At 51.4% G+C, this 26561-nt stretch overlaps 1 pseudogene; it reads right to left on the bottom strand.

Moving 5' to 3' along the window:
* Positions 1-15252: 15252 nt before the first annotated feature.
* Positions 15253-23320, bottom strand: LOC137166011 (Fc receptor-like protein 5; annotated as a pseudogene).
* Between the last annotated feature and the right edge of the window lie 3241 nt (positions 23321-26561).

Below are 26561 nucleotides of genomic sequence, written 5' to 3'. Positions count from 1 at the left end.
ACCTTTCCCATAGCTGCCCAAACACCTCTGACATACCATTGACATCCGGGTCTGACAAGATTCCCTTGGGAAACTCCAACCTGCTAAAAATAGTAAACAGAGCTGAGGCCACTATCTCAGCCTTAACATCAGATAAAGCCACAGCCTCAGTATACCTGGTGGCCAAATCCACCCACCCCAGAATATACTACTTCCCATTTCTGGAAGGTTTAGGGAGCGGCCCCCCAGTATCCACAGACACTCTGGAAAACACCTCCCCAATAATGGGCAAAGGCTGCAGGGGGACCGTCCTAGGACCCTTCAAACTCCTGTGCTCCTGACACAAATCACAGCTTCTGCAATAACCCTGCACTGTGTCAGACAGGTAAGGCCAATACACGTTTTGTTTCAGCCTGTCACAAATTTCTCCTATGCCCAGATGTCCTGCAAAGGGATCATTGTGAGCCAACTTCAACAGCTCAGTTTCACATCCCTCAGGCACTGTAAGTTGATGGCAGTATTTTCCATGGAGCTGCTTTTCCCCTGGAGGGAATTCTCTGTACAGCAAGCCCTCATGCATGAAAAATCTGCCTGCTCCCCCTGCTGGGGCTAGGCTTTGGACCCCCATTCTGGCCCCCTTCCAGGAAAAATCTTCTCTTTGAGCCCTAACAAATTCATTCTGATTTTTACTCAAATTCAGAGCCATCCCAGGCACATCCAAACCACATTCATCTGGCCACCCCAGAGATGAGTTGTCCTGGCTAACAGCTAGGGGTGGATTCTCCTCCCCCCTGCCAGAAGGTAATTTCCATTACCTCCCTCCCCCACACATACACTAGCTAGTTCAGAAGTTTCCAAAGTCTTAACTGTTAAATGATTCAAGTCTGGACTTGGTTTTAAAGAGACATTTTCACTAGCCTTTCACAAACAGGGTTCTGATGTTTTTTCACTGCCAATCTCTGACTCCACATAGCAGCAGATGTACCTGGGTCCACTAAGAGACTGCATCATACACCCACAGCATTCAGAGGTGAGAGTTGGCCTGGCCCCCCCGCCCTTCTTCTTCTAAGGGATGAATTCCACATCTGTCCTGCTGTGTAACTATAGCTGCCCAATCCTTCCTTTGCAACTGAGACACTATCTGTTCATGTACAGAGCCACCAGCCAGGAGACATTCAGGTTCCAACATCTTTTTCTTCACACTGTAATGATCAAGCACAGTCATTGGATTGCAGGGCTGTTTAAGCTCCCAAACGATTTTCAATTCATCTGGAGCCTTCTCCAAAATATCCAAATTGGGCCTGTCTAAAACACAGTCAGTGAATCCATCAACCTGTTAGAAACTGAAACCAAGTTTCTTAACATGGGAACTGTGGCTTGCCAGAGGCCGTGATTCATCCTGAGCCAACTTAATCACTTCACTTTCACACCCTTCAGTCGCAGAAAACTGCTTGCAAAAAGTATCGGGAGGTTTTATTCCCTCAGAAGCAGTTTTAGTCAACAAGCCACTATTCACAGAAACGTCTCTTCCCTCTTCAGCTAGAGATTGCTCTACAGAGACCTTTCCCCGAGCCCTAAAAGACTCTTTCTGGGGTTCAGTTAAGTCCAAGACCAAAACCAAGATCACTGGCACCCCCTCAATAAGAATAGGCCGAGAATCACACCCTGTCTGCTCTTTAGACAGAAGCTGGGAGATGAACTCTTTCTCAGCAGATAACCTGCCTTTTTTAACATCCAAACAATCTGAAATTTTCCCCCCTTTGTCCCAGCCCACCTGGTTGTTCCCAGACAAGCTTTTGGGGACCGGGGCATCTTCCTTCATGGACAAGTCATTACCACCCAACAGTAACAGGCTTAGGAACCTTTCCTTCCTGGGTATCAGATAAATCCAGAACCACCTCTGGTCCAGCTGACAAATCCTCTATCAGCAGAATCTAAGAGGCACCCTCTGCCTGCTCCAGAGATAGCCCACAAGAGACCAATTTCCCCCCCTCAGATAAACTGCTACTCTTGCCAGCCAAATACTTTCAACTTTCCACTCCCCTGCCCCAGCCCCCTCAGCTGCTTACAGACAAGCTTTGGGAGAAAGTTTTTCTTTCAGCAGACAAACTGCTTTTCTGAACATACAGACTGCCATCCTCCACCATACCAAAGCTAGAGACATCCTCTTCCTTGTCCCAGCGTACCTGGCTAAATGCAGACAATTGCTTGCATTCATGCATCACCCCCCCCTTCACACATTTCCCCATTGATTACTGGTAACACAGGAGACTTGCATTTCTACTCCCTCTGGGACTGGGTGACATTAACCTGGCTGTATATATTTACCACATCAGCATTAAACACATCAGCATCACTACAAACTGGAGAGATTCTCCCCCAGTCGCTGTTAAGAGAAACTGGACTTCCAGAAAGATACAGTTTCTGCTTTTCCAGGATTTGGAGCTGGATTCTGGCTTCTTCTAGCTGCTTTCGATACGCCTCCATTGGTTTCTGATGAGCTTTTTCTTTAACTCTCTCTTCAGCCTCAGCTTCTAGTTTTAGCTTGGAAATTCTCGCCTCAGCTTCTAGTCTCAGCCCGCTGAGTTCCTGGGCTCTCTCTTCCTCAATAGCCCGGTCTCTCTCATGCTGCAGAAGCTGCCTCTCTCTCAGGGCTTGCAGCTTGATTGCTCCCTCTGATTGTGAAGCACTCCTTCTAACTAACTTTAACCTTTAACACTCTCAATATCAAATTTCAAAATATGGAATAACGCGAGGTTCTGATCCAAAACCCAAATGTTCTGGTTCTAGGATCCTGCTAAGACTACACCACTGTGACCCATCCATACCCAGTGCAGCCACCTGAAAATGCCAAGGTCAGGGCAGGCTGTAAAAAGAGAGCAGGTTCCCACATCTCAATCTCAACCCACTGGCCACAACCTCAACCCACTGCCCACAAGTGATGCTCTCCCTCAGGGATCCATGTGCTTGGACCCCTGCCCCCTGCCCAGCTCCACGCCCCCAGAGAAGAAGCCGCATGGGGCCTGCAGGAACCTTGGAAAGAAATAAAGCATGAGAGAAATGTTAAAGTGTCAAAGCAAATCAAACACATACAGATGATTGTAAGTCCATATACATCAGGTTTCTGGGACAATTGTGGAGTTGCAGTTTGTACAGTTCCTCTGGTATACATCCAGTACCTGGGTCTAAGTCCTTTGGTTGGGTTGCAAAATGAATTGATCCAGAGGCAGGTATGTGTCTGTAGCTGGACAGGAACAAAAGCAAAATGGTTTCTGTGACTTGGCCTTATATACCCTCTGTTTCTTGTTCTGCTGTCTTGTGGAACGTTACAAGAACTAAAATGGAGTCCAGAGTCACATGGGCCAATCCTGGTAACTCTTCAGGTCTGCAGTTAGTTTCTTTCTGGGCCCCTTGAATCCCTGAGTGTCTTAATGGGCCATTAAGCAGACTATTGTCCTGCCGCCATCCTATCTGGGGTGTTGCCCAGGCAGCACAATTTGAAATACAGATACATCAAATATATCTATAACTTCCATTTCACATATCACACATGAACATAAACATCGTCATCTGACTTAGCACATTGTTACCTTTCTAACAGTACCTGACATGGCATATCTCCATGAATTATTATGATTTTGACACACTGATGTTAACCAATATGACAACTCCACAATTGTCCCAGAAACCTGATGTATATGGATTTTCAATCATCTGTATGTATCTGATTTGCTTTGACCCTTTAACATTTTTCTTATGGTTTGTTTTTTTCTTTTTACAATAAACCTTTAGTTTTAGTTACTAAAGGATTGGCTGGCAGCATGGGATTTTAGGTAAGATCCAAACTCATATTGATCTGGTACTGTGGCTGACCCCTTGGGATCAGAGGGAACCTTTTTCAAAAAGAACATAGAGTTTAAGTGACTGGTCTCTTTACTGGACCTAGCGGCTGATTGGGAGCCAGAGGCTGGAATGCAGTAAAGGTGGCTGTGGGTATTTGTGGAGTGGCTTCTTGATAACCAGTGTGGGGAATCAGAAGCACTGTTTGTGGCTGGTTGGTAAGCCTGACTTCAGTGTCACCCACCAGTGCTGGGAGAATCTGCTCTCTTTTTACAGCCTTCCCTGACCTTGACTGCCCTGGGCATGGGACGGGTCACACCGCCTAGAAGATCTCTGCTCCCTGGTTGAGAACCACTGCTCTATGTGAACCTGTGAGTGTGTATTTCGTCTTGTTACATGCCATGGTCTACAGAAAGGGAGAGATCTGCAAGGTTACTCAGTCCTGTGCATCTCTGCCAACCGGAAAATATCGTGCGACCGGGGTCAGAATAGCCACATGAGCAACTGCAGCTACGCTGAGCCTGCAGCATAGTGGTCACGCAACACGAATTGCACCAGCCCTCCAACAGGAAATACTTTACAACACCCACAGCACATCAAACACGTCTTTGTCGACTTCAAGAAGGTGTTGACAGAGCCTGGCACGAAGCTCTCCGGGCAACCATGAAGTAGACCAGCATTGGTCGTAAGCTTATTTTTACCATTAAATGACCGTGTGCCCTGGCTGATAGTGCAGTTCTCATCAGTGGCACAGGAGGGGAATGATTTTACACGACGGTTGTAGCCCTACAAACTTCCTCCATTCGCCTGCGTTGTTTGCCATCTACGTGGAGCACATAACAATGGATGCCCTGGAGAAGATCACGTTTGCATTTTCAGTATCAGAGGCCGAACAGTCTCAAAGCTTCGACTGGCTGATGACCCTGACGGTCGGGCAGGCAGGGATGAGGAATTTGTGAACCTGGCAAACCTCGGCAAAGTAGGGCCTGGAAATGGATGCATAGAAAGCCGGGCCGTGACAACCCAACGTGGCAGGATCAACCCACGTATCAAGAGCTGGAGCCAGTGGAACAGGTCAAGGAGCTGGGGGCAGTTCCCATCGACGAGGGTTCGAAGGCAGAAAATCCGTCAAGAAAGGCACAAACAGCAGCAGGGCTGGTGAAGCTAAAGCTGGTTACAGCAGGCGCTGGTGGTCTCCGGTTTTCAGGCTGCTTGCGAGACTTGGACCTGCTGGCAGAACTCAAATGACCAATACAGGCCGTGGAGCTGAGATATGTCCGTAAAATCCTGGGCATCTCCCACCTCGGCCGTGTCCCAAATGATGGGGTTCAGAACAGCATCGCCCCATGGGCTGGGGCACGGGAAGACATCCCAACGACTATGAAGGAGCGGCCGTGGATTGGCTGTGTAACGAGATCATCCAGCCTCACCAAGTTCATCCGCCCAGGGTCAGGAGAGGGAAGAGACGGAAAGGCAGGCAGGAGCAAGGTGAGAACATGCAACGGGGGCCAGGAATGGACATCACGGAGACTCAGGCAACTGGGGGAATTAAAGTGGAGGTTGGGGGAATTAGAGGGGACAACTGTGGGGATTAAAGGGGAGTCTGGAGGCTTTTCAGGGAGTGCAGTGGGATGAAGGGGGATGCCAGGAGGCTGGCAGGAATTAAAGGGGCATGCAGGGAGCGTTACAGGACTGCAGGATGGTGAGGGTGTGGTGAGGGTATGAAGCCCAGGCCAGGGCCCTAGCAGCTTGCCCCTGTCCCAGCTACTGACTACAGCTGTCCCTGGGCCACTTCCTCCCCGTACCCCCCGGTACCTGACTCCTCAGGGTCGCTGGGCACTCCGTCCGGGGTAGGCCCGCCAGTCCCTCCTCATCCACGGGTGATAACACGGGGAGCTCCTCTTAAAGGGGCAGCTCCTCTAGGTCATTGGGCACGGGGAATGGCTCGGTGGCCGGCAGCTCCTCTAGGTCCCATCCGGCTTCAGGGGGTATCTCCCACCCGGGTTGCTCTTGGGGCTCTGCCCAGTCCCGAGGCTCCATTGGCTTTATCCAGTCCCAGAGTCCGGGTACCTCGGCCCAGTCTCTCTGTTTGGGTTGCCTGGTCCAGCTCCGTGAAGGCTCTATCCAGTATCCATGTCCGGGTTGGGCCACGGGTGGTCAGAGGCTCTGCTCCAGCCTACGCCTCAGCCGGCAGGGCAGCACGTCTGCCTCCCAGACTGAGCTCTGGGTCCTGTCCTTTATACTGCCCCTTCCTGTCGGTGCTTCGCCCCGCCGCCCCTGGTTGGGCTGGCCAGGCGGTCCTATTGTGGCCTGGCCCCTCGGTTGCCGGGCAGACTTGTCTGCTGAGCCTGGTTTGGTCCACTCAGGCTGCTGGGGCCCTCCCTTCGGTCCAGACTCAGGGGGACGCCACAGTGCCTTCCTACAGGCCTCTTTAAGAGGCTGGAAATGGAGCACCCTGCAAACAAAGGGGCTCTTGATCCTGACCACAGCCCTGTGTTGTATAGCACTGGCTGCAGGCCAGGTGTGGGGGACATGAATCTGGGGGGCTCCCCAGGGGAGAAGTCTCTCTCCCTGGATGACATCTCCGCACATCTCCCCGCCTCCCACTCCCACTTCCCTCGTCTGTTCGGTCTTTGCAGTCGCACGGAGCCGACCCAGCTGCACCAGTCCTGGCACAGCCCATCGTGGCCAGGTGCGAACGAGCACCCCTAGATGGGACACTGGCTGGTGCCCTCAGCCCCATGGGTTGCAGGGTGGTGTGTTGGATCCGGGGATTCACCCAGAGCTCTGGGGTGTGTGGGGCGCAGACAGGTGGTGTCAGTCGTCTTGTGTGGGAGGATCAGGGAGCAGAGAGGGACAGAGATTGGGAGGCAGCACCTGATTGGGGGAGCCTCACTTCTCCTGCATCTCCCTTCCCATCCTCAGATACCCTGCTGGCCCCCACGGTTGTTGCTGAACTCCAGCACCCTGTGTATTTCCCGGGGGAGAATCTCACACTCCAATGCTCAGCACCCCTGGGGGAGGTGGTGAGCAGCTACCAGTTCTATAATCAGCGTGGGCAGCTTGTCTTCACGGTGACCCCCAAAGCGGCTCGGTGGCCGTGGCTGGTCATGACAACTGATATGGAGGAGGAAGCACCGTACAGCTGTGTATACTTGGGGTTGAAGGACAGGTCAAGCATGTAATCTCCCCGCAGCCAACCCATCCAGGTACCAGTGATTGATAAGTACCCTTTCACCTACTGTCTAGTAGGGGATTCACTGCCCCACCCTGTCACATGTGGTAACCCAGGCCCTCAGCTGTGAGGAGGGTCACCTGCCTGCCCAGTTCCACCCCTAGAGTCTCCTGCCCTTGGTGGATGGCCCCGTCCTCCAGCTCGTCGTGCTGCTCCCCAAACAGACAAAATAATCCCCCACGTAAATCACACTATTCCAGGCATGGAAAGAGAACCCAGGAGTCCTGGTTCCGAACTTGCAGTGCTTTAACCACTAGACTCGACTCCCCTCCCAGAGCTGGGGATAGAACCGAGAAGTCCTGGCCCCAGTGCATCTCCCCAAAGGTCTAACATCTAGGCCCTCCCCGACCTGTCACTGGCTGTGCCATTTCTACTGTCACTCCAGTACATTCCTCCTTCCACTCTTTCATTTCTACACTCAGACCGTCCGGCTGCCCCATCCATCTCTGCGACTGCCAGTGGCCTCTGGGACAACCTTGTGACCATCCCGTGCTCACTCCCCATGAGCGATGCGTCTATAACCTTCCAGAAGTTCAAAAACGGGGACATCATAAAGCTGGGCGTCACCTCCACCCCGCAGGGGACCCATCTCCAACTCCACACTCCATCGCGGGCTCCTACACCTGCAGCTATGAGACGGATGTGGCCGGGAGGAAGGTTCAGTTGAGGCCCAGTTCTCCCATCTCGATCCACTTGCCAGGTCGTGAAGGATACTTGCCTCCCTTGATATTTCCCTTGGATCGCAGGTGCCGTACGCCGCCACAATGGGCAGCTCTGGCCCTGGGGTCTGTAGTATGCCAGAGGGTCGGGGGTTTCTGGGGGAGATCGCTGAGGCTTTCCTGCCTTCTCTCGCCAAGTTGCTTTTTCCCCATTGACAGACGTGATTTGTCTTTTCCAGCATCCCCTGGAGCTCCGTCTCTCTCCCTGAACCCCTCACGTACCGTGTACCTCCCAGGAGACACTGTCACCCTCACATGTTCGGTCCCCGTGGCGCTCACACAGCGACAGGATTCCAGTTCTCCAGGGATGACGGCTGGAGAGTCTCATCTAGGAGCAGCAACACACACGCCCAGATTGTCACAGGTCTGGGGGACTCTGGATCGTATACCTGTGCGTACTGGATCCACCCATCCCTAGGGGGGGTCCGATCCCAGGAGAGCCAGCCAGTCTCCATCTCGGTAACAAGTGAGCAGTGCACTGACTCCAACTCACCTGGGCTGTCTGGGTGCACCTGAAGGAGATCCCATGAATACTGGGGACCCTGGACCCAACTGTGATGTGCCCTGCCCAAAGGATGAAACCCCGTGACCTCTCCCTCCCCGCCAAGTATGGCTGTTCTTAGTAGTCAGGTAGATCCCTCTGAATTGCCCTGTTCTGCATGCTGCCCCACAAGCTCTGGTATTGGCCACTGTCGAAGACTGGCTACAGGGCTAGATGGAGCATAGCCTGACTCCACATGGCTGTTCTTAAGAGGGTGCTACTCCCCTTTGGTGCCCGAGAACACAGACTCAGATTCCCAGGCCAGAAGAGAGTGTTTTGGTCACCTAGTCTGAGCTCCTGCGTCACACCGGCCAGAGAACTGCCCACCAATAATTCCCAGGGGGATCTTTTAGGAAAACATCCCGCCTTGATTTAGAAGTTGTCGGGGATGGAGAATTCACCACGATCCAGTGGTTAATGACTCTCACTATGGAAAATGTACCCCATCTTTTCAGTCTGGATTTGTCTAGCTTCACTTCCAGCTGCTGCATTGTGCTACACCTTTGTCAGCTACAGCCCATTATCAAATATTTGTTACCCGTGTAGATGTTATACTTGTAAATGAAAAAACGAGCAGGATCTAATTCAGGGGAACAAAGCAATACGCCGCGTTTATTGTAATTGTAAGAATATTAAAGAGCCATCACGTTCACACACATTCATACCCAAGAAGTTCTGTTACTAAGTGTCATAGTGGATTGTCTGTCACTGCCTGTTTGTGACTTGATTTCATGTTTTTGTACTACTTTTTTTGATCTACTCTAATTCAAACAGGAATGAATGTAGGGAAATGCTCTGGCTTGTGTTTTACAGGTCAGACTAGATGATCACAATTATCCCTTCTGACCTTCAAATCTATGAATATTTCTTCTGGCGGCAAGGAGAGGATAAGTCCCACTGGTGATCTGTTTTAGAGCTGGAAATTGAGCCCCAATACCCAATGTTCAAGCCCAGGCCCATAACCATTGGACCATCCTTCCCCTCTTTGGAAGGAGAAACAGGTTATTGCAGATGGAACGTGCCAGAGAGAACATCTCTCCCTGACACCCAAGCTCAGACAGTGCAGGTCACAAGGGTGTCGAAGGACAGGCAGACAGGAGGGTGACAGACACACAGAAAGAAATATTCAGGGGTTAGTGTCTACTGGTCTAAGAGAGAAGGGCTTTGGGTGGGTTTCATATCTCAGCTTTGTGGCTCCTGAGTTGCAGGGGAGTTCCTCACAAGCCCTAAAGACCCAGACACATTGATATCATGAGCATCACATTTAGCGATGATGTTCACCTGCCAGTTCCACGCATGATTCTTCTCTCTCTGAAGCTTGCAGGTACCTCTGGGTCCGGGAGCTGGCAGTGGGTGGGTCGTTCTTCCTCATCAACGGCCTCATCTTCCTCATTACCCACTGCTGCTTCCAGACCCAGGTTTTTGGTGTGTTCCGTGCCTAAGATTCTCTCCATGAGGTGACCCTTTTGTGGTTCAGTCTCTGCCCTGGAATTCCAGCCTGGAGTGAGAGGTTCTGGTTGAAAGGCCAAGAATGAGATCTGACAAACATCCGCAGCATCTGAAAGGGTTTTAGCACCATGAACGCTTCAGTAACCTACCGAAATGCAGCCATCTCTGAGGTGGGGCATGGCCGCAGCTGCACAGTACTCAGTACAGCGTTTGCTTGCCCAGAGTGAATTCAGGCACCTCTGCATTCCCACCCCACATGCTACTGCAATGATGTGTTACAAACTGTGATTTGAGAAGCTCAATAACAGTACCGTGGAAACTATGTGAGCACGACGCAGGTGGAGTTATGGCCATGCTCCACTAGTCTCTTAAAGTCTGTAATTGAACAAAGGAGAAGAAGATCTGCCCAAGTCTGGAATACAAATGAAGCATGGTGACCACTGGCAAGGGAATTGCAATGTACATAAGAAGTAAACAAAGCCGTCAAGCCACCAAAAAGAGGAGGTGATGACTCAACTATCAGCAGGGGCTGGAGATGGCATCCCCAGAAGACCTTCATGCTTCAGCAACTACAGCCAATGAACTTAAAGAGACAGGCTCTACAAGTTACAGAGAGAGGGTTCTCCTAAAAAAACAAGGGAAACCACCACCTCAATGGTAGATCCTGACCAAGAACCAGTCTCCCAGGCTGGACCAAGCATCATTGGTGAGCAAAAGCATCTTCATCAAAGACCATACTTTTTTGATTGAGTTTTAGCCTTTCAGCTGTGCATTTTCACTGTGATTTTCTTGCACCCGTCTCTAGCGGGGTTTGATTTAACCTGGCATCACTTAACCCATGGCCAGTTGTGAATAAACTTGTTTTTTTTAAAAACTAAAGCGACCTAATGCTGGATTTGAATTCAAGTCATTGGTAACTCCAGTTAACATGGGTGAAAGCTGGCATTCTCTCTTTAAAGGAGTGAGTGAACCATGTTATTTCTCTGGAAGCTCCAGAAGAGGGATCGACATTAGAGGGTGGATGGTTTGGGGGAAATTAAGGTGGGGGTTGTTGGGGTCCCTTGGCTAGTAGTAACCGAGGCTGGTGGAGACTAGACCGTGGCCAGGCTGTACGGAGAAGGATATTGGAGTTGTTGATCGCAGACATTCAGTATTGGCTTCCCTACTGGGCAGAAGCATCCAGACAGGCAGCTACGGCATCAGAACATTGAAAGGCACCAAGGAATCGGAGTGGGATCAAGTGGCTTAGAGTAGGAGGGTCGAGAGTCCTGACTGGGTACTGCTCTGTGGAAGCTCATGGTGCAGATTGTACAAAACAGGGCAAACACCCTCTAAATATTTCACCAAGCCAGTAATAAATGTGGCTTCCTGGATCACTAGAACAGTCTTACTGTGGAGTCGCACACGGTCCCCTTAGGCTCTCCAGTCTCTCTTGCCACCCAGACAAACTGGGCTTAGTGATCCTAGGGAGGTACGCCAAAAATCACACCACATTTTGGTTGCTTCCCATCCCTAGAGACTTGACCCAGATCAGCTGTCACTTGAGATCCTACACCAAAGACAACACTTTAGCCACTCCTGGAATAAAATTGCCAAAGTTTTATTAACTAGGAAAAAGGAATTAGAGAGTTATCCACAGCGTAAAGCAAGCAAACCTATCCACACCATCGAATAACCCTGACAATCTGTAGAGTGACAGATTTTTAGTGCTCTGTCAATTCAACTCCAGAGGGGTAGCCGTGTTAGTCTGTATACAGCAAAAACAACGAGAGTTCTGTTGCACTTTAAAGACTAACAAATTTAATTTTTGTAGGCATAAGCTTTCGTGAGGCTCAGCTCACTTCATCAGATGCAGAGGTAGAAATGATACAGCAAAACATTTTTTTCTTTTGTTTTGGTTTGCTGTATCATTTCTATCTCTGCATCTGACGAAATGAGCTGAGCCTCACGACAGCTTATGCCTACAAAAATTAAATTTGTTAGTCTTTAAAGTGCCACAGAACTCTCGTTGTTTTTGTCAATTTCATGGCAAGCCTAGGAGGCAGCCCCTGGGGATCTCTGGGTTCAGTTCAGAATCTCTGGCCATTCACAGATCAAACAGCTAAAAAGGTGCAGCTTCTTCTTGTCATGGATTTTGATTCCCTTCCCCCAGTGTTCAAAAGGGTGGATGTGTCTCCTCCTCAGGGGTTGCAATGAACTAACTGTTTTTGACCTCTGCTGTTCCCCAGTGGCTTGCTTGGTGTCTGTAGGGCCTTCCTTTATTGGGCAGGAAATTACACCTCCTGTGGCAAATTCGTACCTTTCTCCAGTCTGTGGGCGTTCACAGTTTCAGAGCAAACACCCAGCTATCACCATATACCATGCAGTATATAAATGTTCAGGAAGCTTAATGCAGGCAGCCGCATGCAAGCATTTAATAGATTCTAAACCCAGAAGACATTCTTATCAGACTAATATCTACTATGTATTTTGAGCACACAGTTGACCTGGCTATGAGATTGCTAATTCTTAGCTAATGCCTGCATCCGAGGCAAGAATGGGTCTCGGACCTGCCAGCATCACAGAAGCAATGCCGTTTATCTTATCTGCCAGTTGGCTTGATCCATGCAGACATGGAAATCCACTTTCCTTTCTCTAGGCTTATCTTGTTTATAAACCACCTTCCTAACATATTTCCATATGCTCTTGGAGTATAAACAGTTAAGTATAGAGATTCCTGGAAGACCGAAAGAATATGCAGAGAGTCTTGGAGAGGGTTTCACCTCCTTATTTTCTGGCTTCTGAAAATGCTTTTTCACCACCTTGCTATACAGCACATGTTCCTCTTCAGCAGGTTGGGCCTTGGTTTTCAACTGGGTTGTGTGGGCTTCCAAGGCTGAGTGCTATGAGCGCATAGGTGACTTCTGAGCCCTGATGGGGGAGGAAAGAGAAATGGTGAGTGGGAGGGGTGTGCGGATATGAACTACTTGGACGATGGAGTGGAGGGTATGCCTTTAAACTGAGCTCAAAGTGATCTTGATACATTGTAAAATGGCCCTCAAATCAATAGGATGAAATTCAGTGAAGTGCAAAGTGCTCCAAGTCATAAGGGAAAATCAGGGTCGCCAGCACAAAAAGGGGTGTAGTGTCATGGCAGCAGTACTGCAGAAAAGGCATTCTAGTGGCGCACAGAGTGCATTTGAGTGAACAACACGATGGTATAAAAAAAAAACTAGTATCATTCTGGGATGTTGTTAAGTAAGATATAGCAGATAAGAGACCTGTTCTACAGGGCTCGGGTGAGGACTTAGCTGTTGTGCTGTGTTCAGTTATTGGGGACTCACTTTAAGAAAGATGTAAACAGACTGGAGAGGGTAAAAGAACAGGGCATGTCTAGCCTAGAGACGAAAAGGCTGAGGGGGGAAATGACCACCATTTTCTAAGAAGATGTTGTAAATAGAAGGGTGATGGATGGTTCTCCATGTCCACTGAAGGTAGGACAAGACAAAAGAGGCATAAGCTTTGGCAAGGGAAATTTAAGATTGAGTTATGTCTGAGGGTGGTTGAGAACTGAAACAGGTGACCTAGGGAGGCTGTGAAATCTCCATCATTGGAGGTTGTTAAGAACAGTTGGACAATCACCCGTAGGGTTCATCTAGATTTAAGTAATCCTACCTCTGCACAGGGAAATGGACTAAATGACTTCTTGAGGTCCTTCCCAGTCCAACATTGCTGTGATTCACTGGAGGTTTGTGATGATGGGGAAAGGGATGGCCAATTTCCAGCCCTTCCTTCTGCATCAAATGTGCAGCATCTCTTGGTGGCTGTTCTCTGGCTACCCTCCATCAGAGACATGGCTGCACTTCAGGATTAGATAAAAGATTCAGGCCATGCAGTTTTGAGGTGGTTGGACTGTACTGGATTTTGAAGCTGAGCCTATAAATCGATTCATGTTACCTGTTCCCTCTGCTCTGCTGCAGCATCCATGGCTTTTGATCCCTTATTATCATGACTGGGATCCAGATAACTGGTGCATTTTCTGCCCTTAGATCCCTTGGTGCTTTCCTGAAGATTTTGACCTGAAAGAGAACCAGAGGAGAACACAGTAGCTGAAGCGGTGAGAGATGGTGAGGAAATGCCTAGCTATAATGTGCGACATTGAGAAAGAAGGTGTTAAACCCATTTCTGTGCTCATAGATATCAGTAAATGGTTATTCTGTGGCTTTTACCATGGCATAGGGTGTAAATAGATTCAATACTTACTCTGTAATGTTTCAATTATATATTTCCCGAGCCCGGAGCCATGAAGATATCTGGAAGTTTTTAATTATTTTACCCCTCACTTAACCTTAACCCGAACCCCAACTGATAATCTTTGTGCTCACATCTAACTTAAGTGCTATTGCTTAGCCATAACCGTAACAACTAACCCTGACAACCTGCCAAGTAATTTGGCCCAAGGATCAGGATTCTCGCTTTGACTTCTTTTTGAAGGGTAAATACCTCATATATCATGAATATTTTATACTTGGTTTCCATACCCACACATCAGTAGCGTGCTTGGTGGTTGTTAATGGTGTATAACTATTTAACCTGACATCCACATACTAGTTTCTGGTTAGACCCTACCGAGTGTGCAGATGGGAGATCACAGCCCCTTGCTCCCTTTCACGCACCTCTTTTCTTCCTTGCAAAGCAGCAGATGACAGCAGCCAGGGTTCCAGCCAGAAGAAAGATGCCACCTGTTGCCAGCAACAGAATATCACGGAGACGGAATGGCCCTGTTCATGTAAGAGACCAAGAAAAGGGAGGAAAGAGGACATGAAAACCACTAGACAGCCCTGGGGAAAGACTCTGCCCCACAAAGAAATCTACCCTTGCAACAGATTTGCTGGAACAATCCTTCTCTATGATGTTCCTGGCACGTGCCATCTGCAATAGCCTCTTTGTCCTTCCAAAAATGGGAAGGATGGTCAAATGGTTATGAAGCTTGGACATGGAGTATTGGGGTTCAATTTCCAGCTCTAAAACAGGTCACCTGTGGGTCTTATCCTCTCCTTGCCACCTTTCCTCATCTCTGAAATGGGCACCGAGGGGCATAATCCAATACCAACATTGTGAGATGCTTGGATACTTGGGCCATTGAAGTATCATAGATAGAAGGGGACTGGGCAGAGAGGAATGATTTTCATCTCCGCTTTGTTTTCTGTCTCTATGTGACAAGTGTCACCTCGTCCGACCTCCCTTTTCCCCTCCAATGGAAAAGACCCATGGAGCTGATTTAAGAAATGAGGGAAACCTCACCTGTGTTGTTGCCGCTCACGGTGATGTTCACAGCCCGGCTGCCAAGGGAGAGGACTCACCTCCTGCTTACATTCTTCCTGTAGCTGCAGGTGTATTCCCCAGTATTGCTGGGACCAGAGTTCAGGATGGTTAGCACATAGGTGTTCACAGAGCTGATGCCGGGATCTGTGCTGCTTGATCTCAGACCCCAAATGCCCAGGGACATTCTAGTCTCCATCCTTGTAGAAATTAAACTTGTGTTTGTTAGCGCCACCAGGGGCCATGAAGGTGATGTTCAGGGAGAGCCTTTTCTTCACCGTTCCAGATAGGGGATCCATGCTCAGCTCTGGCTGGGGAGGGGGATCTGAGGGGAGCAGGAAAGGGGAGAGGTCAGCAGGGACATGGCGAGGGGAGAAAGTGAAGATGGGCAACAGAATTTAATGTACGTGGAGCTGACGTGTGTTCTTCTCCAGTGCCTTTTGTTTCATTTCAGGATCCTGAGGGTCTCCCCAGAGATGTGAGTGGGAGCCAGGATATGTGGTGGGGACAGATTCCTTCAGATACATATACAGGGCTGTGCTATGTGGATGTGTTGCTTCCTCTCTGAGGTTATCTCTTGCCCAGACACTTTCTTCCAGTGCTCCAGCAGTACACTCTGGTGTGCAATCCAGACACCCCTGGCAGGTGTAGAGAGTTGGTGTAACCATCTATAGGTGACAAGCCTTCCTTGGAGAGGGATTTCTGGCCATCCCTAAAGAACCGGATCCCGGATAGGTTGGACGTGTTGGGAGCTGAGCACATCAGTGGCTCAGATTCACCCCTTATTAAGATCAGGTGCTGTGAATGCAGGATGGCTTTGGGGGCAGATGGATGGGCTGGAAAGTGGGCGGAGGAAGACGTAGAGAACATTGTTTATGAACGATGCCCCAGTGAAGTACTTCCCGGTAGGAAGTAAATATGTGCCCCCTCAGCCAGCCCCACCCATCGCTTCTCCCCACCTGCCCTTCATGCCTTGTAGCTTCAAACCCTCTATGCAGCTTTGGTTCCCCCCTGCCAATGGTCTCCAGCTTCTAGAGGCCAGGGACTGTGGGACAAGGGTTTTGGAGGTTCTCTCCTCACCACCAAGGCAGACAGATGAAACAGCTCCTCCGTGAGCCAGGCAGGTCAGGCCCCTTAGGATGGCCTGTGGGGATACCCAATGCTTCTGGACACCTGACTGGCTTGTACCTGATCCCGAAGCCACAAAATGATGTGGCTGGTGGCCGTCTGTGCAGCTGTGACATCCTGCTGCTGCATGAGACCCTGCTCTTTGCCTGGCTCCTGTCATCCGCCTCCAACTCTGCTCTGAACTTGCTCCCGGTGCCCGCCCTACTTTCTGTCTTACTTGAAGGATCAGCCCAGATGACCGACGTCTCTGCTTCCGGGACATAGAGTGGGGCAGATAGTGCTCCATTACTGGTGAGTTTTCAGTCAAGACTGGGTGTCTTTTGTAAAAACCCACCCCTGTCCAAACAGGGTTAATTCAGGGATCCTCCACAGCTTGTGTTCAACAGGGGTCAGGGTAGACGTTCACTCATCCCTTCTGGCCTGGGATCCTTGTTTCCATGATATTGTCCAATTTTAGAATCCTGGCCCTGAATCTGGATTTCACTTGAACATCCCCAGGGGATCAAATACTGCCACACATTGAAGCAAATTCTATTGGTTGTCTGGGAGACACCCCCCATTCCCATATCACTGACCCTCTCCCACCGCACCCCAAAGTATCCAGCTTCTCCAGAGACCCAAGCAGTGAGACTGAGCAGAGACGGGGGTTGAATCTGACCTTTTGGATGGACCTGTCCTGAGCTGAGTGACCAGGCTGTGTCAAATCCTGTACCTGGAGCAGAGATACCCAGTCACAGGGTGAGCAAACAGCTGGGAAAAGGGGTCTCACCTCTCACTGTTATGGAGATCAATTGGCTCCTCTCCGAGGCGATCTCACACCCAGACTCTGTGTTCCAGTATTCACAGCTGTACTCACTGGTGTACGATCCAGACACCAGTGGCAGCTGTAGCAAGTCGGTGTAACTGGCTGCAGACCCGGGGTGCTCCTTGGAGTGGATTGTCTCACTGTCCCTGAAGAACCAGATCTCAGACAGGGTGGATGTGCTGGGAGCTGAGCATGTCAGGGTCACGGATTCACCGATAATGAAGATCTGGTGCTGTGGGGTCAGAGTGAGTGTGGGGGCAGAAGTGCGGGCTGGAAGGGGGGCAGGGAAGGACAGAGTGAAAATTCTTTATGGATGATGCCCCAGTCAACTAATAACATCCCTCTGTGTGAGTAAGTTCCTGCCCCCTCAGCCAGCCCCACCCATCGCTTCTACCCTCCTGCCCTCCATGCCTTGAATTCCAATCCCTCTACTCAGCTTAGGTGCCCCCTTAGAAAGGTCTCAGTCTTCTAGTGCCCAGAACCAGGGGGAGCAGGGTCTCGGACGCTCCCTTCTCACCAGCAAGGGATACAGATGAAGCAGCTTCTTAGTAACCCCTGTCGGTCAAGGTACACTGGAAGTTTGTTGTTAACTGGCTGGTTGGCACCCACTACCAAAACCAGGAAACGATCTGGCTGGCGGCCGTCTGAGGAGCTGTGATGTCCTGCTGCTGCGTGAGACCCTGCTCTTTGCCTGGCTCCTGCCAGCCATCTCCATCCCTCTTCCTGGTCCACTCCCAGCCTGGTCCTGGTTCCTGCCTTGCTCCTGCCACAGATCCCTGTTCCTTCCCTGCCCTGACGATCAGGGCAGACGGCCTCCGTCCCGGCTCCCTGCACCCAGACGGTGGCAGAGGGATGCTCCATCAGGGGTGAGTTTTCAATCAATTCATAGAATCATAGAATATTAGAGTTGGAAGGGACCTCAGGAGGTCATCTAGTCCAACCCCCTGCTCAAAGCAGGACTAACCTCAGCCTTATCATCCCAGCCAGGGCTTTTCAAGCCTCAGCTTTCCTTTCTCTTTCCTAAAAGACCCACCCTAGTCCAAGCAGGGATTAATTCAGGGCTCTTCCACAGCTTGTGTTTGACAGGGGTCAGGCTAGACGTTCACTCGTCCCTTCTGACCTGGCTTGACCTTTCTATGTTACTGATGAATTTTACAATCCTGGCCCTAACACTGGATTTGAATTGAACACCCCAGCTGATCAAATGCTGCTAGAAATTGAAGTCACTTGTATTAGTGGTGTGGGAGCCCCCCTCCCTTCTGATATCACTGACAACACCCCCACCCACTGCACCCCAAAATACCCAGCTGCTCCAAAGACTCAGGGAGCGCCACTGACTAAAGACAGATTGAAACTGACCCAGTGTGTGGCCCTGTCCGCACGTGGGTGACAAGGCTGTGTCTCACCCCTTACATGGGGGAGAGAAACCGAGCTATGGGGTTAGGGAACAGCAGGATAGAGGGGATCTGTCACTGCTGTGGAGATGGGTTGGATGGGATCTCTTGCCCAGACACATCCTTCCAGTACTGACAGCTGTACACCACGGCCCGCAACCCAGACAAAAGCCAAAGCTGAAGAGAGTTAATGTAACTGTCTGGAGGTGAGAAGATAACCCTGGAGTCGATTTCCTGACTGTCCTGGAAGAACTGGATCCTGGACACAGGAAATGTCACAACTTCTCCAATGATGTAGACAGGATGTGCTGGAGAGTCGGTGAGTTGGGGAGCCGGGAGGGGGACTTTAAAACCAGGGTGGACTTGTCTATCATTGAGCAGAGAGGTAGGAGCACGCACGTGTGTGTCTGCTAACCCTGGCTGGAGGGGATCACCCTGCTCTGTGTGTGTGACAGTCACCTCATCGGCTGCAGGGCCTGGTTACCCCACAGGATGGAAGAGGGGCTGGGACACCCGGGATTGGATCCCAAGAAGGAATGAGCAGCCTCTGATTCCTGCTGGACTCTCCCCTCCTGCCCAGGGGGGTGTCGGAGACTCAGCCGGTAATACGCTCAACCTTGTCAACCATGAGGCAGGGCCTTCTGTGCCTCACATCCTCTGGGGGGGTGAGGGGAGGGAAGTGGAGGGCACAGAAGAAGTTGAAGGGTTATTGATGCAATCATTAAACTGCAGCCCGGCATTCTCCTCTGGGTATTAACCCCCCATTCTCTGCACAGGGGACAGAGGCAGATGAGGGGGGAGAAACCAGCAGTGAACTACCTGACCCACCTATCAGCAGCCAGAGGCATCAAAGAGCAAAGAGGAAGCTTGGGCAGATGTGGGGAAAGGGAGGGTTTTTTTTCCATCCCCCGTGTTTCCTCAGAGGTCTCTACAGAACTTGCTATTCAGGTCCAGTTGGGTGGTGATGGGTCTGCACCTCTTGGCCCTAAGCCCTGCCTGGAGCCAAGACCTGTGGTAGAGAGAGCCCCCCCTCCACACACAGCCCCTAACTGATGGGCCCAGGAGTGGGAGTGACTCAGTGCAATGGGGAGGTGAGTGCCCAGTCTCAATGGCCCGTCCAGCCTTCTCTCTCTGCTGAGGCTGCCCCTGAAGGGCCGGGTGGCTCCCCTGTGGGTGAGGGCATCTTCTGTCCTATGGGCAAGGCTGGGACTCACCATGGACCCCACAAGCAGCCATCAGCTGGGATTACGCTTCAGCCCACATGGATTTGGCTCTGGATGGGAGCTGCCGCCAGAGGGGTGGGTTGTGAGAGGAGAACCCTCTGCACAGGGCAGTCTGAGTCATCCAGGGGATGACACAGGGGGTGTCTGCGGAACCCCCATTCCTTGCAATTGCAAATATCATGGCGTGAAAGGAGGGGGATCCCAATCCCTGCTGCCCGAGCCCCCCTCCCACCCTGTGAGGATCTCAGCCAGGAGAGAAGACGTTGTTACCTGTGGGTGACGCTGGACTCGGGAGAATCTGGAGAGAGGCAGAAAGAGAAGAGAGGAGGGGGGGTGAGAAGCCTTGGGAGGGCATAGGTGAAGAGGGATGGAGGGATGCCGAAAGGCGGGATCTCTGACAGACGGACAGAGGAATGGAGGACAAGGCAGACCACTTATCCAGCACAAGAAGGAGAGTTAGCGCCATCCTCAGCTGGGTGCTCCGAGCTGGGATATGGGTTCTTACCTCAGCCACCAGCCCCAAGTAGGCACAGGGAGGGGCCCTTCTTCTCTGATGGAGGCAGAGGAAGTCACAGCCTACGTTGCCATCACCACCTAGCTCAGGGGCTGCACAGGCAGCATCTGAGGTTAGGAGGGGCTGAGGGCAGCTGGCCACATCCTGACACCAGCTCCAGCTTTTGTAATTCAACGCAGTGCTGGGGACTGCATCTTCCAGGGGTGAGACATGTGTTTGTGTAAAAGAGCCTCCCTTGATTTACACTAGTTTACACCCACTGGGCATCTTCCTCTTTGGCTCCGATGGAGCTATGGTCCATTGACCCCATCTGGGATCTGGGCCTTTCACAGCGATAAAATGGATTTTAATTCTCAAGTTTTTTCCCTATAACATTTGACATTCCTGATGTGTTCAAGAGTATTTTTGCCCAGAACGGAAGTATAGAAATTTCAGCCTCAGATCTCTGACGAAACCAGCCTATTTCTCGGATCCAGCTCCGCTTAGCAGGGTGTGATTTATCTGTCTATTGATAGAGATAATCAGAGTCACTTTTAGCTCATGAGGACACAGGCACCTAGGATTTGCCCTAGTGGAGCTTTGGTGTCCGGTTCCATATGGAGAACTCTCAGTCTTGTACACGAAAAGACTCAATAGGAGGTGAAGATTTCAGTTAACTCAGCGCAAGCAACTTTATGGATTTACTTTTCCTCTCGTGGAACCCGAAAACACCTGGGTCTCTGTAGGGAGGCGCAGTGGCCTTCCTTGGAGCCTGGGCCTGCGGAAGGGTCGCAACCTCCTGGCTGCACTGATCCAGGTCCTCCAGGCCAATCTGCCCGGCAACAGAAGGGCGGAGCTAACACAGGGAAGGGACGTATAAAAGGCCAGTCCAGGAGCTCACTGGGGGGAACCTGCCGCCAGAGGCAGATGTGTTTCCCTGAAGGCTGCAGCCTAAGCCTGACCCCAACCAAGCAGCCGCTCAGAGCAACTGCCCCCTGGAGCGGAGGCTCCAGAACCTGCCTGGCTTGCCAGGCCCCGGTGATTGGACTGGGCCCCCTGAGGCTCTGGGGGAGGAATGGCCCCCCGAGGCCAGTGAACACCTGGAGGAGCTGCCTTCCGCTGAGGAGTTCCTGGACTTGCCGTCAATTGACAAGGAGGGACTGGCGGGCCTGCCACGGGCTGAGTATCCCAGCGACCCTGAGGAAACAGAGAACTCAGCTATCCAGGGACCAGGGGGAGGAAGTGGCCCAGGGCCAGCCATAGCAACTGGCTGAGGCAGGGGAAGTCCCCGTCGGCATGTTGTGGTGGGAGCCCCGCTGACTCAGTGGCAAATGCCGTTGCCTTGCTAGGGCCCTGGGCTGGGACACAGTGGAGACGGGTGGGCCTGCATTCCCCTCCCCACTTCCCTGACCACCCCGGGAGGAATTGCTGTCCTCTGCTGCCTTAGACTGCTCCGCGTGTCTTGCCCTGCCTGAGGGTTGGAGACAATCACTATCTCTGGATGCAATCTCATGCCTGGCCTGCTATCTCCAGTACCGACAGGTGTAGGTGCATCATTCCCTGTCTGTGCTGTGAGCTCCAGCCAGGGTCCCCAGCTGGCACCTCTCAGCTCCTCCAGCTGATCTCCTCTGCAGCCGTGGAACCTGTACCCCACCTTCTCCTCACTGCTGGGGGCTAAGCAGCTAAGATTGACCTTCTCCCCAGGCAGATACATGAGGAGCTGGGGGTGCAGAGAAAATGTGGGGGCCATCAAAGGGGCTGCAACAGGGAAAAAGGGGTCAGGGCAGAGAGGAAGTTCCACAGAGTCAGGAGAAGTGAATATGGGGATTCAATCAACTTCCCTGTTGAAGAGAGATAGGTACAGGGAATGCTCCGGAACACACACACCAAGGGCAAAGTGGTGTTGGAAACAGGGCTGAACTCACCAGTCACAGTGATGGAGACGGGGTCGCTTTTACCTGACAGGATCGCTTGCTTGGATCAGATTGTACAAGAAACCCAGAAGTACACCCCGGCATTCCCAGTCTCAGCTGTGCACTCCAGCCAAGCTACGTCCAGCTCTGAGATCCTCTCCTCTCTTTGCTGGTAGAACCTGAATCACATCAGCTGCTCACTGCCAGGAGCTGAGCAGGTGAGCTTGAAACATTCTTCCTGAGCATGGATTCATTTTGGGGGGTCAAGAACAAATTGGGAGACTGGTGGGGGCAGTGGTGCATCTGGAGGGAAGGAAAAATCCAGGGAGGCTCAGAGAGAAATGAGAGAGCACTGAACAGATAGCGTTTGGTTGACAAGCACAGAAAATGCGGAGCAGCTGTGTCCCCTCGATGGAGCTACACCCCCTCTTCTATCCTTCAACAGAGAATCCTTTCATGTTACCATCACCTGGTGGCTATCCTCTCCACTCCAGCAGTGAAGAGCTGATCAGAGCATTCGTTGGAGGTAAGCCCAGTCCAAACTATGAGGCTGATCTAGTAGGTCAACCATCCAATTGCCCGTTAACGTATGCAGTGAGTGTGGGAACAGCAGAGAAATTGCTGATGAGGGAGTGGGGTCTAGCGGTGAAATCTAGGATGGGGCTGGGGGTGAGGACTCCCGGGTTCTATCCCGGCTGTGAGAGGGGAGTGCAATTCAGTTCTAGCACACCTGAGACAACTAGCAGGATGACAATGAAGGATCAAATCTGAGCGGATGTCCCTGACACTGGCTTGACTGCTGCGCTCTCTCAGCCACTGTTGGAAAAGAAATACCAGCGACGCCAGCTCCAGCAGCTCTAGAAAAGTGATGCACAAACTTCCTGGAACCAAGCAGAGATGGATTGGCTGTGCTCCGAGATGGTCTGCCTCCCTGACTCTGCTCCCCACAAGGGATAGGTGTAGGCACTCGAGGTCCCCGTCACAGCCATGATTTCCAGCTGGGCACCCCTCTTCTAATCAAAGCCCTGGGAAAGTAGCCACATGATGACTGAGAGTCTGTTTTCAGAAGCCTGAAGCTCGGAGCTATGGCTCCCTGCACAGAAATGCCCCGTTAGCAGGTCTCATGCGGCAGGGAAATGCCGGAAGCCCGGTCAGGCTGAAGATGGAGCCTGGGGAGAAGAGGCCTCGTGGAGCTGGAGGTGGGATGAGGAGGTGAGACACAAGCAGGGAAGGAGGCAGGGGCTGATGGAGGAATGCAGAGTTATTCACCCAGGAGGTGGAGGAGGACGCTGAGGACCATGCTGGTTTAAAGAGGATGCTTCTCCTGGGTGAATCTGCTATTTTCTGCCCCCCCCTTGCATCTCAGCAGGTGGACCTAGCCAGAAGCACGCATCTGTGGTCCCCGTGGCTGAAGACATTTCATCCCCACATGGCCCAAGGGGGAAGAAGCTGTTGCTTTTTATGAGTGTGCAGACAGGGCTGGCGACTGAGCGGAAAGAGGAACATCAAGCCACAGGTTATTGAAGCTGAAGTGGGGACTGAAAATGTTCTCATTGTTCTGGGCGAGTGGCTGCCTTTTTGATTATCTGTCTGCCTTTGTCTGTCTTTCCCATCCCTGAGCTCCCATCTCTTTTCACTTCCAGCCTCTTTCCAGGATCACACAATGGGTTTAACAATCTATTCACCTCCTTTGTGCCCAGCTGGATCCCACTAACCAGGGCTCTCCCACCTTGAGGAGCAAAAGTTCAAACAGGAGATGTGCTGTGAAATAAGTGATGGTTAGAGACAATCCTTTGCTGTTCTTTCTGTACTTGCAAAATTTTAGTGACACAACTGAACATCGTCATCCCATCAATGAGACACACAGATCAGGTCACTTTCATTAAACCAAGAGTAGCTGCTGAGAATACGAGAAAAATCGTTCACTTCATACAGTAAACTCAGAGCTCAGAAGTTCCCGCTATAGCCATATCGTTAGATGCAGAGAAAGCCTTTGATAGGGTTGAGTGGCCTAATCTATGGGCTGTCATAAAAACACCCCCAATCCCCCTCCAAAATCTCTTTGGGCATCTTTCCTAATTCTTTCACTTCCATGCCCCTTGCCTCCATTTCCCCACAGATAAGAATCGTACCCACCTCTGGGGAAATGGTTTTCCCAACCTACAGAATGTTTTGAGATTTCAGATATTTTCCTTTGCCAAATAAGGATGAAACAGTTGCCTTTCCAAACTATGTCTGGTGATAATAGCCAGCAGCCACCCAGCATATGGCTGATGAGAGGGGGGAAGAATTGTAACCCAGCTGGCGCACAGGAATTCCTCCCCCCGCCAAATGTCTGCAGCAAGGGAGTGAGTGAGGCCAAAGTGAACTTTATGCTCGAGGTCCCAAATTTTTAATTCATGGTCCTCCTCTGGGATGTGAAAAACCCAGTGTCAGGTCTCTGGTCTCCTTCAGGCAGTTGACCCTGGGTTTTCTCCATCCTAGGTAAGTGCCACAGATGTGGGGATATTCAGAGTGATCACTTCTGGTTTTATAATCTGTGATAATCCCGTCTGATTCCTTGCATAACGCCTCCCCGAAACAATCCCTTAGCAGATCGACTAGAAAACCTCCCGAGCCTGATTTAAAAATGGCCAGTGATGGCAGGGCCGGCTACGGACAATTCTACTGCGCTTTACACATACAATTAAGGATGTGATGTTTCATTAGCCCGGCAATCAATCCTAAAGGGAATTTCATTTGGAACGGCCCCAACTGATCCTTTGGGCAGAGGACCTCTGGCTCCTAACACCCAGGCAGAGTAGCTGTGTCGATAAAAACAGATGCACCCTTCCCGAAGACATCCAGACCCTGGCTTCCACCCTGCACAATAACCCCCATGATTCTGAGGGTCTTTAGGCACTTTGGGGTCTTGGAAGAGGCTGTGACGAGGTAACCAGCCAGCAGCTTTCAGCCACGTAATCCACTTGTCAAGAAAGTGATGAGATGCAGCTATAAAACCCCTGCTGGGACACTAAGGGGGGAGGGTGAAAATTTGGGAGAATATTAAGAGGCTCTAATGGGAGCTGGGGAATTTGGGGCATGTCAGAGTCTCCAGGGGTGTCAGGGCAATGAACCCTGCGAAGGGTGTTTAGATGAGTAGTTTATAGCAGCATCTTGGCAGCAGCATCAGAGCTAACCCCAGGAAGCTGGGGCCTGCCCACCGCTGCCTTTCTCTCTGTCGAAGCATCTTGGGTGCAGCTCAGGAAGGGAAATTTCCCAGCTCCGACAAAAGCCTCTTAACTGGGGGGGAGGGGCTGTGCTTCAGGGATCGGAGCGGGGACTCAGTAGCAGGCACTCTGCCCTCCCTAGCAGTGCTCACCCCATCTCCAGTGTTGGCCCCATCACCCTGCACAGCTGGAGAACAGGCTTAGAGATGAAGCAGCATCCCCCGTGTAGAGCTGGTTTCCCTGTGCCCGGCCAGGGTAACAGATGCACTGAAGAGCTGTTGCTAGGTAACTCTGCATCTCCAGGGTTTCTTTGCTGATCCCCTTTGCCATTGTCAGCCCCGGCCATGCAGAGCAGCTGGGAACTGCAAGGCATGATGGGAACCCTCAGACCCAGCCGTGGCCAGCCCACAGCGCATGGTTTTTCGGCAGAGAGGCAGGGAGGTGGCTGCATCCCTTCAGCAGCACTTCCTGTGGCTGTGATCAGAGGTGACCAAGCAGCTCACAGTAGACAGGGTCTCGGGATGGACCATCCTGCCTCAGCCTGGACCCAGAGCACAGAGCAAAACATCCGTCTCCCTGCGCTGGGTGAGTGACTCCCTCTGGACCCTCGTTCCATGTCTGCCTCATTCCCACATTCCCAATGCACCTTTGAAGTTTCTTCCACCCTCTCTCTGCTTTCCCCTCTCACACTCGTGCCCTCTAGGCTTCTTCTGGCTTTTTCTCATTCAGCCTCTGCTTGGTCCGTGACCTCCTGCCATCCTCCAGCTGCGTCTTTCCCTTCCACTCCCTCCCTCTGTATCTCTTCTCGTCTTCACGTCCCGTTCCCTCCCTTTCTCTCTCACTCTGGCGTCCTCTGTTTCCGAAGCAGCCTCTCTTTACTCTCCCATTCGCTGTTGTCTCATCCCCCTTTTCCTCTCTTGCTCTTTCATCCTCTCCCCCACGTTCATCTCTCAGGTGTCTTCATCCCGGATCCCCGGGTTCCGGAGCGACCAGCAGGACCTGAGGCTCCTTTGTCACAACCCGTCCCTGCACCTCTCAGACTCTGGGTGCCCCATTACAGAAGCTGCTTCCTCTCTGGAATGCACAGACTTTGGGGAAGTGTTTCGCTCCATGGGCTGAGTGAGACAGCCACAGCTCAGTTGTTTTTTAGGTGGCTCGTCAAAGAAGCAGAATCACCCAGCAAAAGCAACATCTTTAACCCAGCATGGGCCTCGGCGTCCTCCTCCCTCTGTTGGGTGAGTGACTCTGCACTCCTCCGTCAGCCCCTGCCTCCTTCCCTGCATTCCCTTCACCTTCTTATCCCATCTCCAGCTCCACCGAGCCTCTTGTCCC

This window comes from Emydura macquarii, unplaced genomic scaffold (genome assembly GCF_026122565.2).
Source record: "Emydura macquarii macquarii isolate MOO-44397 ecotype Brisbane River unplaced genomic scaffold, CSIRO-AGI_Emac_v2 contig_2769, whole genome shotgun sequence".
NCBI lineage: Eukaryota > Metazoa > Chordata > Testudines > Chelidae > Emydura > Emydura macquarii.
The sequence above is the reverse complement of the archived record's forward strand: the minus strand, read 5'-3'. Positions and strand labels throughout refer to the sequence as shown.